A 12278-nucleotide genomic window follows, 5' to 3' on the forward strand; every position below is an offset into this window, starting at 1 on the left:
GACCCATTTTGACATAGTCAGCATAAACGATTAATATTTAAGTTCTTGTGTATTGCGAATCGTCAAATAATCAGCTATAGCATTATTTTAATGGGCTTCCCTAATTTCAGTCTGGTGTATCGGTTAATCGATCATATAAACACTTATACTAAGGGCAAGTTTGCGGGCAGGCGGCTCTAATCTCGGCCCCCCAAAACGGTGAAATCGTCTGGCAGGCATACGGGAGAATTTCCCTTAATCAAGTCAAATATGTATTGTCATTTTGCTAAGCGAACGGGTTTCTCCTTCTAGTACATTGCGGGGCTAATTGTATAGGTCGGGTGCAAACTTTCGATATTATGTCCGAGTTTGATAATCTGTTGGAATTCGAGAAACAGCAGATGCCCAGAACAAAGTTTATTTGGTCTCAAATGCTACGACGTAAAGTTTGGCGATTTTTGACCGATGTGAAAGCCATATAATCCGTCCGCATAAGGGTTAATAGCTATGCTGCAAAATCTTATTGGAATCTGGTGGCCAGTATTTAGCATTTTTTATCTGACCATTCTAGTCTCAGACTTACTTGAAATGACTATCAGCAGCTTTGTACGAAGTCATACATCTTGGCTCGCCTGTTTACTTTTGACTGTGTGAAGTACTTAAAACCTGCCAAATGCATCTATGGCTACACTAAACTTAAGCTTTTTCCCCAATACACGGCGTTTTGGCATATCGACCACCCAAAAGGTATTTTGGGAGGTGTTCCGGGATTCTAAACGGTCTTGGACTAACCTTTTCGGGCTCCATATGGCGGCTTCGATATGCCAAAGCATTTTACATAATTAGGAAACCGCCTTACGCAGTCCGGTACCGCTGTTTACCAGGGTCCGCCGCGGACGGTGATTCTAAGTTTCAATACGTTTGTGACTTTGTGATCGGTTGTGTACTTTGTGAACATTCGTGACTTTGTGAACATTCGTGACTTTGTGAACATTCGTGACTTTGTGAACATTTGTGGCTTTGTGAACATTCGTGAAAGGGATAACATACATGATCAAGTTACGACCCCGTCTCCCGCTGTCCTTAAAAAGCCGTGCTTTCTTCTGCCAAACCTTAAGATTAATAATATTCATAAAAAGACATTATTAATGAACATGTGTAGCCTTTTATAAATTAACAGTACAGATAGTGTGATGTGTAAATTTGTACAATAAATACATACTGTGGTGTAACGTGAACAGTCTTGATTCCTAGTGTTCATAATTTAGCGTCTAGAAACATAATTTGAAGCCGTTGGTAAAACCATATAAACTGGACTTTGAACAGTTTATACAAGATGTCAGTCAATTATCTGAACGTGCATGATGTCTGTCGATAAATAAAACATATGATAACAAGAGCGCGCCGTGTTGTCAAAAGCACGTTAAAGGTTAAATACAACACGTGTCCCCTGCCACCCAAACGCCAGCCAGTAAGTCATTTTGCAATAAATGTATGCGGGACCTTTTAAAGGATACGTGATTGTGGAAATATGCCATACACGTAAGGTTGATAACTTGTTGCGTAATCGCCTTCTGTGAGTTTATAAAGAGCTATACATAGTTTCTCGTTACATTAAACATACTATATAAAATCTAAACATATATGAACACAATACAATGCGTTTCATGTCAAGACTGGTAATATAACGCAATTAAGATAGAAAAATAATGAATTCACATAATTACCTTAACAGGCAATAATTATTATATCTATGAAGATCTTCCGTCGCCAATAATGCCTGCAATATGACTTATGTGCGCAATGGCTTGAATAATACATGTATTGTTTTTTTTCGTTTCATGAAATTATTAAAACGATTTTATCATAAACAGTTACTCGCTTGGAACAACAACATATTTCTACGATTAACCTGAATATTTGGTGATATACGTATACATCATACCTCAGCATTTTTTTTTGTAAAAGGAGACTCATTCTTAATGTACATAAGTAGAACTGAACCATATTTGACATCTAATAATTATATAAGGTTTTAAAAGATTGATAATTTCTAAGTTTAATACACTATAGATATTTAAAAAAAATCGTTTAAATAAGCACGTAATTTTGTTACAAACTAGTCCCTGTTCCGCATTTTCCAACACACGACTGATTTGCTTCCCTTGGCGTTGCTATTCGCGCTTTAGTCGCGGCCCTTGGTATACATTTCAGGCGTCCGTCAGCAGACATCGAATGCTGCTGTTCTAGGGGAACTTGGTCGCTTTCCACTATCTGTTCTTTGTAAAGAGAGAGCTTTAAAGTTTTGGAGTAAAGTTATGAACTCCCCATTTTTTTAATTGTACCGGTTTATTATAAAACTGTTCGAGACAACTCCTTTGTAACCATCAATGTTAAACAGAATTGGGCAAAAGCGGTAAAAGGTTTACTCGATGGATTAGGTTCTTAGTAATATGATTCCAAGTGAAGCTTCAAAACAATATAACAACTTTTCAAAACATTCATTATAAATAATCAAATTGAATAAACATTAAATAAAATTAAATTAAAATGAAAATTAAAATCAAAATTAAAATTAAAATAAAAATAAAATAAAATAAAATAAAATTAAATAAATTAAATTAAATCAAATTAAATTAAAATAGACTTAATTTTAATTTAAAAAAATAATATATTTTTAGATTAAAATAAATGAAATTAAAATTATATTACAACGATCATATATTGCAAAATTTTCTTCAAGCTTAAATATTATTTAGTGAACAACTTGATAATTTTCTGCAAAAAGCAACTTCAACAAAGAACCAATAGTTTGCCATAAGTATTAAACACTCTTCCTAAACAGCTCTCTAAGATCTTAGCTTAGTAACAAATTCGTAAGACTGCTGAAAAGCTAGGGTCCGGCTGTACCCAGATATCTTAGAATGCAACATCGTATTCTATTCCTCAATCTATTCATAAATAATGCCGTAAATATATTCATAACACACAACGTATTCAATAAATAGTAGTATGTAGTACAGATTAATCCCAAGGTCATGGCTTGCATTCCCAAAAGCAGTGAAAATACCGTAGACAATACTGGCAAATTTATGAATGTTAATTTTGAAATCAACTTTTCAAAAGTAATATCTCTATATAAACCTTGCATTTTGCCATCACTGGCCTCACTTCTTATTCAATATATTAGTTGCTGTGTTTGATCTGGATGGTATATGCTTTTAATATTTTGCCTTATAGAGGACCTACATATCGGAGTTAAGACATTTTGAAAAGGGAGGACTTACACTGGGGTCCTTGTATTGTATTGTATGTGTTCCCAATATGTAAGCACCTAGATTTGCACTTGTCATTGTATTGTATTGAATGTGTCCCCCTTATGTAAGCACCAAGATTTGCACTTGTCATTGTATTGTATAGAATGTGTCCCCCTTATGTAAGCACCTAGATTTGCACTTGTCATTGTATTGTATTGTATGTGTTCTCCTTATGTAAGCACCTAGATTTGCACTTGTCATTGTATTGAATATGTCCCCCTTATGTAAGCACCTAGATTTGCACTTGTCCGTCCATACATGCATACATTTTTAGCTCGACTTCCATGCCTGTGGTCTGTGGTCAGTAGATGAACCCTATTATTTATGGGATCAGTTGGTCCAAGGTCAAGATCCTGATGTTCTTGAGACTGAAAACTATTTCCAATCCATAGCTAAAGATTGTAACCCTATTGATTTTGAGTTCAGTAGGTCAGAGGTCAAGGTGGCAGTGACCTTGAAACTGAAAATGGTTTCCGCTCAGTGACTTGTCTATGGTCCTTGGATGACCCCTAATATATTGGGGTCAGTAGGTCAAGGTCATTCTGACAGGGCATATGTGTTTTACTTCCAGCTCTTGTTATTTAAGTATACAGATATCTTTTGAAATATAGACTACAAATCATTATTCTTGAGCCACTGGAGAACGAAACGTCTTCAAAAGCAGGATCAGAGAAGAAACAGGACAAGGTGAAACCTTTGCAATAAACAAAATCTCTTCTAGGAAGCCTTGGAGTGAAGAGGAATGTGCAGCTGTCAAAAAACATCTTGGAACTTTCTTTCACCTGGAAAAAATGCCAAAATAACATAAAAAGGACAAAAGAAGGAACTAATCGTCATGGGAAGGCCATGGAGCAAAATAAAGTTCTACATACAAAATGAGTGTCCAGGAAAAGGAAAATGCCTTGAGCATCACATTTAAGACCAATTGCATCTGTAAAAATTACCATGTTGTTTTGACAGAAATCATTAATATTAAACAGCAAGAATTCATGATATTCAATTGAGAAAGCTTGTCTATAATTGATGGTTCGTTGTGCATATTTGTTAAAATATTCATCAATTACGATTTGAGATAGCTAAACAGTTACATAGTTATATTTCGGTCGAGATATAGTTTGATTGACCCAACTACGCCCTCGGTCAGTATTACTTTCAGGTAGATCATTGAAACTACATGTTGACGAAAACACAAGTCTACAATTGTTATATTAGATTTTAGACGAAAAGGCGAATCAATGTCATTTTTCTGAGTTATTACCAGTTTTTACGGACGTAGAGCATACGAATAAAAAGATACGTGGACATTCTGTATTGTATTGTATAGTATCAATGTAAGGGAATTACTTTTACATGACACGAATGTACGAAGTCTAAGCTATAATTTCGCTGATTTTAATACAGAAATGTTTATTGATTTGTAAATCTTCAGCTTTTTGTAATGTAAAGGTAATCATTATGAGCGGGTTTGAATGGGCTATGCCTGTTTCCCAGCGGTGAGCTCTGTTGTCTTCTGACAACTGTTGTCATTAGAGTAAAACGATGTCCACGTAATTTTCGATATTTCACCCTCGTTCGTCTAATTTTTTAAAATATAACATACTTTGCTTTTCTTCGGCTTGTGTCTCAATATAATTTTTTTGTATTTGTTTAGATTGTAGCAGTATAGTTAGAAGAAACAAGAAGTTGTTTTACTGTTTTGCAACTTAATAACAACATGCAGGCCTCGCAGCCAAACCTGTGAAACCTTTGTAAACCTTTAATTTTGGTTAAATTCTAAAATCTAACTCCTTCGTTTATGCTGAAAAACCTTTAACTCTTTTAATTTTTTATTTGAAATTTATTTTTGGCTCTTCAGACTTTATGCATAAATTCCCTCCAGATATGCTAAACAGCACTATTTCATATGGCAAATTTATGAGCAAATGTTTGGCACAGGAGGGGGATACCTCTTATGCACTCACCCCAACAGCCTTCACAATCATGTTCTGGTACCTGTTGCGAATCTAAAAGTTATATCTAATTTTTAAAGATGATTTCTGGTACATACTTTGATACGCAAGAGTAGAATTGAACAAAGGGGACTTTGAGCAGAGATTTAAGTGTTACTTTTGCCAGGTAATAACCTTTTAAAAACCTTTTTGCACCTTGTGTGGAGGCCTGCAACATGTTTTAATGAAGCTGCTTGTTTTTGCAGTTTTATGTTGTGTAATATCTTTTGAAAATTAGTTTAAAAACTGGAAGGTCTACATTTAGGCATTTTGTCCTACATTTAATTTTACAGTTACAAAGGAATGAGAATTTTCACAGAATCTGCAGAAGTAATGTGATATTGTCAAAAATGTTAAATTTTAAATGTTGTGAATTCAATGGAGACTACTCCGGAAACATGTTTTATCTAAACCTTCTGTGGGGATGGGATTTAGGTGGGTGTGGTGGACACTTTCAGCTGATTCTGTGACTAAGCATTTTCATGCCTGAACTTTTATAGTTCTTTACAAGTTTGCAAGGGGATTTTGTCCTCGACTATTCAAAGAATAAGGAGAGCCGTTCTATCCACTCGAGTGTTGGTGTAATGCTTTGCTTTATGGTAAAAGTATTGCATGCAAGTTCATATCTCCAATACTTATGCTAATATTAGGTTTTTCATGCAAGTTCCTTTTTCCTTAAGCAATTTTGTATTTTGTTGAAATTTTACTTGTTGTTTTGGGATCAATTGATAGTGTCAAACAATTAAGTCCATAATTCTGTCGAGCATTTTCTCAGAATTATAACCTCTTTTCGTGCAAGTCCCTATCTGCACTAGTACTTCAGGCATTGAAGTGCATCTCCATGCATTTTTTGGGGATCGATAGAAAATAAAACATCATTAAAGCCGCTCTCTCACAGATTGACCATTTTAACAACTTTTTTTTGTCTTGGAAAGAGCAAATATTCATATTTCTGTTCATAATTTAATGTTTAATGGCTTAAACCGTTAGTAACGGTTTAAGAAAAATGCATAGAACATAATTTTTCTAACTTTAATATAAATATCTGCGATCGGATTTTTTGGAAGCAGTCTTATATAACTAGTGTCCATGGAATTTTGCAAAAAAATGGCTCGTTCCAAGACCAAAAAAGTTGTTAAAATGGTCTATCTGTGAATGGGCAGCTTCAAATCCCATAACTCTGGCATAATTGTACCAAATTATCCCCTGTGTTACTTAATATTCATGATTATATACAATTTACCTTATAGGCAAGCTTCTTTTCATCCCCAAGTACTTTGAATAGTCGAGTGTGCTGTCTAGTGACAGCTATTGTTTCAGTTACAGATTTTGACCATTCATTTAAAAGAGTAGATAACTCTTGCAATAATTTTTACATGGTGTTTAGTTTTTTGATAGAGTTCTGTAGGAACAAGCTTTAAATAGTGTTCTTTAATGTGTAGTATTGTATTAAGCACCTTGGAATATGATTGGCTCAGGTGATCCCTTTTGGCCCTATTGGCCATCTTGTTTGACTTAGTACGTAGTAAATGAGTTGTTGAATTTTCTGTCAGGCGAAGGTTATAGTCATTTCATTCTATGTCTCTTGTATTCTGAATACAAACTTTGGAAAGATAACGTTTTTATATAAAGATTTATTTCATCTAAGTACAATCTGTACAGTTTTGTTTCTATATTATTGTATTGTGATTGTACATGTCAAATTATGACACATATTTAGAAATTAAAGTTCTCTTGCAACAAAAACAATGCTGTTTAGATTTGTATTGCACAAGAAAAGGGAAAATGCAGTGGAGAAAGTAAGAGTTCAAACTCCGAATTTGTATACGCCGTAGACACGTATTTATAGGTTATTATCTTTGTATCGATAAATATGCATGAGTTCTGCAGAGGAAATATTGCGCGACTTTAGGAGTACAATATCATTCCGCGAAAGAACGAGTGCATATTTCCTGCTTTAAATCTAATAATATTTTTATGAAATACGAATCGACACTTAAATGTGTTATAAAAATGATACGTGATCAAAATCAAGCGAAATTGAAAACATTGTCATTTAAGAACTTTTAAACGTGGCGACATGCATAAAACTGACGTCACAAATGACGTCACACGACGGAATGAAAAGTGAACGTCAATAAGGAAATAAATAGGACGTTTCAGGTTCCGTCTAAATATGTAGAATTTATAAGGAAGTTTGTAATAATACGTTATACCCCCGTCAGACTGTTAGCAGTTTTGTGTACGCTCTGTAACTCTTGAAGGTTTTTAAACATACTTGGTACAAATGTTCACCACATCAAGACGATGTGCGGAGTGCATGTTTCGAAGGCTTGCTTGAAGGTCAAGGTCACACTTTAGTGTAAAAGGCATATGTCTTTCTTTCTTTTCCGCTCTGTAACTATTGAACTGCTTGAAGGATTTTAAAGAAACTTGGCACAAATGTTTATCACATCGTGATGACCTGCAGATCTTCCAAGGTCACGGTCACACTTAGCAGTCAAAGGTCATATGAGTTTGTTTCTTGTTTATATTTCTCAGCAGTGTGCTTCTTTTGTTTGTATTTGGCAGATCCCTTTTTTGTTCACTTACATTAAAAAACTTGCTTCCCTTTTATGTTAATATAAATAACTTATTTTATAACTTTTTTATTATTGACCGAAGGGAAAACCTGAGACCACTGTGGTACAACATAGATGGTACCTCCAATTTTAGGTGTATTTTTACACAACTGTACCTGGTAAGGATTTTTTGTGGACTTTGAGATTATTATTTTTTTTAATAGTAACAGTCAAGTTATTTAAATAACCCTTCGGATGTATATTGCCCAGCTAGGCGGGGCTCCTGTTACATTTGTACAATCAATAATTAAAAAAAACTCGAAATTCCCCACTCACTGTCTCAAAATGCCTGCTTTGGAATGTAACGTTGAATGATTCTTCTCACCATGGGCAGGCAAATATATATAGTGCACCGTAAACTTGCCAGAAAGATACAGGCAGAAAAAGTAGTGTTCAGTACCTGTTATACCACCAGAACAGTATAAGATTACATTTTATGCATTTTCAGTCCTCCTGAGAATTAATGTAACACATTTCTTGTACGGATAACTACTCATTTATAATTAAACATAATTTGTTCATACTTTTATGGATGACTTACCTTGACAAATCCATGTACTTGTGCTTCAGGGAGATACCTTTTGAATCCCCCTTTTCAGAAGAATTATGGCCCTTTGTTATATTACATATAGTTCTATAAGCATTTGTTTCCGCTCAATATCTTCAGAATGGTTTTACCCTTGATCTTCAAACTTGATACGCACATTGCTCATGGGCAGTGCATGACCTCTATTGAATGTAAGGTCAACAGTGAACGTTAGTACAATAACGATTTCAACTCAATATCTTGAGAATGCCTTGACATAAGATCCTCAAACTTAGCGGACACATAGCTCATGGGTAGTTGATGACCCCTATCTATTTTAAGGTCAATGAGGTAGAGGTCGAGGCCACAGTTATTGTTAGTACAAAAACTGTTTCCACTCAACTTATTGAGGATAATTTGGTTTTGCAGCTAATTAATTTGAATTGAGTACCTGCAGAATGCTTTGAACTATAGACTATATTGAACTATGCTTGTAAAGTCATACATCTTCCATATTCTCTATATGATTTCCTCCATCGTGGACAATTCTAGCAATTTTCATTTCTTCTAGTCCCCCAAAACACGTATAAATCCATACCATTTAAGGTAAAATGATATTAACATTCATGAACAAAACCCGAGTTTAACTGAAGTGAATCATTCAAAAACAACTTTCTAATTCAGGAGAATTCCAGCCCTACTAACCTTTATAAATAGGAACTAAGCCATGTTTAAATGACTCGCAGCACTGTTAGGTAATTAAATCTTCTTATTCCTAATTAACTCATGGGGGTTCGTTTGAGTCTCGATTTAGAAGCGGCCCATGAGCAAAATCAATGAGCTCAACTGCCTTATTTTCAAAATCACAAATTTCTTACCAAATGATATAAGTAGTCAAACCTGCCATCAGCAGCCACTCAAGGGAGCGACCTTATTTGGCTGCTTTGAGGCAGGTGGTTGCTTAAGACAGGTTGAAATTTGAAAGTTATTATAGATGAAATAACTGAAGCTTATGCCCTTGACTGAATTTTATTCAAAACGTGTACATACAAGAATGTATGAGTCCTCTAATTGATAACTCGATGCAGATCCAAAGACAAATGTCTGATGTGAAACTGTGTTAAATAAATGCGTGCGTGCGTGCGTGCGGGCGTGCGGGCGTGTGTGTGTGTATGGTGTGTGTGTGCGTGCGTGTGTGCGTGCGCGTGCGTTTGTGCGTTTGTGCGTGCGTGCGTTTTTGCGTGCGTGCGTTTGTGCGTGCGTGCGTGCGTGCGTGTGTGCGTGTGTGTGCGTGTGTGTGCGTGTGTGTGTCAGTGTGTGTGTGCGTGTGTGTGTGTGTGTGTGTGTGTGTGTGTGTGTGTGTGTCAGTGTGCGTGTGTGTGTGTGTGTGTGTGTGTGTGTGTGTGTGTGTGTGTGTGTGTGTGTGTGTGTGTGTGTGTGTGCGTTTGCGTTTATATCCTTTGGAGGTTAATCGCATGAGTACACAGCAACCTTCCGAGGCACAATTTACTTCCGAGGTTAATTGTCCCGTTACCTCGGAAGTTTAAACCCCTGAACAGCGTTATAATGTTCACCAGACTCTCCTGGTTAAATATAAAGATTACCTCTAAATAACGTTGTATAGTGTGTCGTGTGTTTGAGTGTGCTTGCACACTTTGCCATACGAAAACAGGGCGCGGAAAAAGTTAAAGTCGGGCATGCGCATTGGCTCTCCGTTTCGCTGCCCATGCCTAGTCCACCCTCGCGGGCACCTGTTAAATTCGCGCGCTGGGCGTGCGCACTTCAATCGATACGTCACGTGAGTGGAAACAACATGGCGGCTTGCAGAGGTAAGTTGTGTATTATCGATTATAATGATTGCGGACTTTTTTTTGCTGTAGGATTTTTACCACATTGGGAGGATTTCGAAGCGTGTACGTATCAATACTATTGTAATACCTTTCTATGGAAAGTAAAGTAAAAAAATAAAACGTTTAAAAAGTTTTATTTAGCTTTAAGAAACGATTGTTTTGGAGTGAAACATTCATCATTGGCGACATGTTTTGGGTTAGTTGGGATTTAAACATTATTTTCCAAAAAAGATTTTAACAGATTTTGCATCAAATAGCATTCACATTATAACGGAAGGTCTGTCGACATCAGTACTTCGTTTGTATGTCTTTAGTCTAAAATTATAGACGTGTTATACGGGATTCTTCCATCCCTAACGCCTCTAAACGGGCTTGTGCAAAAACCGGGGGTGTTTTGAAAAATATTGAAATTGTATTTAGTGAAGTATTTTATGGTTTAAATAGATCATAAAGGTTTATATTCATATTTTACCATTTAAGTGAAAAGTTTTTTTGCACATACCAAGCATTTAATGCATTAAAACACATTATTTACCTCTCCAATAAAATGAAAGTTGACTGACACAGACAACAATTATGCCAAGTGGAACAACTCGACCCAATCATAATAACTCGGCCACCTCCGACAAGCTTCGAGATAGACCTTGTAAATACAATCGTAACAACTCGGCCATGGCCGAAATGTTCCGATTGTTTAAAATTCACCTTCATGTATATATCGCTATGTTTTGACAGCAAGAAATGAAAAAAACTCATAATTATTCGTAGGATATGTCATTTTTATGTATGGAACTGATATAAAATAATAATAATTATGGTAATATTTTTTGTTTTTATTATATTTTTGAGATGTTAAATGCTTTAACCCGGAATCCCGATCGGAATAACTACCCACTTTTGATACTAAACAATTTGTACGTGAAGGATTTGCCATATCAAAAAACGTAAAAAAATCCGTAAACGTACAATTATTTGGACTAGTATGTCTTGAGATATCTTGTCATATAATATAGATATTCAGAAAAATAATGAAATTTTGTGGATGAAATTCATTTCTTGGTTACAAAAATGCATATATTTTTTATAAAATAGCTGCAATCAACACAAAGCCACAAGACTCTGTTGTTTGGGCGGTTGCAGGTCAAAACGTCCCCAGGTTAAAACGTCTACGGTCAAAACGTCCCCATTTTGGCCAAAACGTCCCCACCAAAAGTCAAAACGTCCCCATAAGCTGGTCAAAACGTCCCCACCAGAATTATTGTTTTATTATGTTATAATAAAACTAATAAATAAATAAAGTTTTATATTTCAGCAAGCGGACGTAGACGTATTGTACGTCCGGAAAATCGCCAAAAACGTCCCAGAAATTGACCCCGGGCGTTTTGAAAATTCCTTATTATAGCCCTGTACGCCTATTTTAATGGGACCGGACGTTTTCAAATGCTGTGCACCATTGACTGCTTAAATATGCCGTACTGCCTTTTAATCTTCCCATATGCATTGTACGTGTCATAATTTATGACAGCTTCTTGTGCGTGATGAGCAGACGACCTGTGTATTCATATACGGCCATCTTCTAATCCGATAAATTAGTGAAACATTGCCAGGAGGCGGAGCTATTGAACGTCAGTCAATCAGAATATACAAAGAGAAACACTATTAAAACCTTTTAAACGAATTGATAATTGTATTGTACAGACGATACTCGCTATTTAAATATTGTTGATTTGAAGAGGACGGGTCACTGCCGATTTGTAAAAATAGGAAAGCTGGCGCTAACATAATGAAATATATCAATTTATCAGTAAATGTTTTGAGAGTGTATTTGTTAAATATTCATGATGACCATTTCTTTGTAACCCTCAAAAATATTTTATGTCGCGTTAACCTATCATGTGTACGACGATCATGTCAAAATTCGCCAACACCGCCATTTTGTCGGAACGATTTTCGGAGTTATTTTATCAATGTTCTATGCTGTATAAGTGTTTCTTTAA

This window comes from Mya arenaria, chromosome 10 (genome assembly GCF_026914265.1).
Source record: "Mya arenaria isolate MELC-2E11 chromosome 10, ASM2691426v1".
NCBI classification, from domain to species: Eukaryota; Metazoa; Mollusca; class Bivalvia; order Myida; family Myidae; genus Mya; species Mya arenaria.